Source organism: Myotis davidii, unplaced genomic scaffold, assembly GCF_000327345.1.
Source record: "Myotis davidii unplaced genomic scaffold, ASM32734v1 scaffold743, whole genome shotgun sequence".
In the NCBI taxonomy this organism is placed as follows: Eukaryota; Metazoa; Chordata; class Mammalia; order Chiroptera; family Vespertilionidae; genus Myotis; species Myotis davidii.
The window spans coordinates 188,734-190,896 of NW_006296221.1; positions in this window are offsets into that span (position 1 = coordinate 188,734).

The window sequence follows — 2,163 nt, forward strand, 5'->3', positions numbered from 1 at the left end:
CATTTTCTTATAATCGGTGCTTTAGATATAACTTTAATGAAGCTTCAAGAGAAAGCTCAATGCATTACACTGTAACAACAAAGGTAGCACATTTATCACTTGGTTCATAGGTTTAATGGCAAAACAAATCAATAAATAAACAGCTGTTGAAAAAAATAACTCAATAACTGGAAAAGGTTGTTTTACCTGTAGGATTTCTAAGATTTCTACAGGGACTGTTTATTGACTTACATAAGTATTTTTGTTGAATTTTTTTATCATCTTTTTCCTTTGGATTTCCAAAGACTAGAAAGTTTAAACAATCTTAAATTTAACTTTATTTTGCTTAGTCTCCTGTTTTTTATATATATAAGTGATAATACCTTTCAAAGTTCGACTCTATTTTAGAAAGAAAAGAAAAATGCTCCACAAGAAATTTAAGTGATAAGCAACCACAGGTTATGAGAAGCACCTCATAATTGGAAGATTTGGTCTGAATACTGATATATTCCCCATAGGGAAAAAGGAAGTTTTATGCAGTGTGGTTCTCATGTGGAGATTAGCACTCCTGAAGAGACGTAAAACATCAATTTCTGCAGGAAAGAAAAATTGTTAAAATGAGGCAGGAACCTACAGAATGTGTTTTGTCAAAATGGAGAACAAAGGACAAAGGAAACAGTGCTTTACTATCTAAAAGACACATTGAGGAAGACAGTTTTAGTTAAGAGAGGAGGAAAGGCATGACACCAAAGCATTTAAATAGCTCCAAAGAACCTACCGGTGACAATGCAAGCGGAGCTATTCACCGGGAAGCCACAGACAATGCAAGGAGAGTCTGCACTCTGTTCTAGTTCAATAATGGAGGAAAAAATGACATTTAATTAAGAGTTTCCTGCCTTCCAGGTACTTATGACATTGAAATCAGTGTGGACATAAGGCATTAAAGCTTGACATCAACATAGTTCACCCAAGAAGTCATTTACTTAAGATTTACAACTGACTGTAAGAGGAAAGTGAAAATTTATGGAAGGTTTCCATCTGGCAGGCTATATCATTAGTATTCACACTGATAGCAGCAATGATTTAAGTTTCATAATCTCAGTGAAGATACGCATCAAAAGATTCTTCTAAAATATGTCTAATAGCTCTAAGACTTCTTTATTAGAGTCTGCCTATGGAAAAAAATGTCAGATATCAATGAAGAAGTCATCAAATGTTAATTTCAGTCTATTTAAGCAACAGAAATTTATAAAACATTGGCATCATTGTGGCTGAAACCCCCACCCAAACTCTCTGAAAGAGGCGCCATAAACTAACTACTTTCATTGCTTTAAAAAAAAAAAAAAACCTGATTGCCTTGTTTGATCTGATTACAGCAGGCGTTTCAAGTCATAACGATGATTATTTTATTAAATATCAATAGCTCTTTGGGGGTTTGGAGGAAGAGAAAATGCAGCCCTTGGCGTGCGTTGTTCAGACCTGTGAATAAATCTTGTTAGCAGAGAGGAGGAACTAAGTATAAATCTCCCTCTGCAGCAAAACCACTGTGCCATCCATTGTTCTGAATTAACGCACGCTGTCACTGCAAAATGCCCTCACGTTGTCAGAACAGGACTGCAGGAAGATAAATTCTTGGCACCCTCCCTTAAAACTGTAGAGAGAGAAATGCTTAAAACAAAAAGAAATACAATGTAAATAGCAGGGAACAAACCCAAGACTTAGAATACCCTCAGATAACAATGGGTACAGGTTAAAAATATATTTAAAAGAGGTTAATAGTATTCTAAGGGTTTCATGTAAGATGTTGCAGAAATAAAGAGCAAGTGTTTCGGAGTCAGGAGGCAGACTGGCATTACATTTGGTTCCTCCAAATGTAATTTTTAGTTCTGCGACCTCGAGCAAGCTACATATTCTCTCTGGTCTTTTGTTTCTCCATCTGGAAAACAATGCCTAGCTCATAGTTGTTGAAATCTAAGTGAGATCTTATAGAGCAACGGTTCTCAACCTTCCTAATGCCACGACCCTTTAATACAGTTCCTCATGTTGTGGTGAACCCCAACCATAAAGTTATTTTCTTTGCTACTTCATAACTGTAATTTTGCTACTGTTATGAATCATAATGTAAACATCTGATATGCAGGATGTATTTTCATTGTTACAAATTGAACATAATTAAAGAATAGT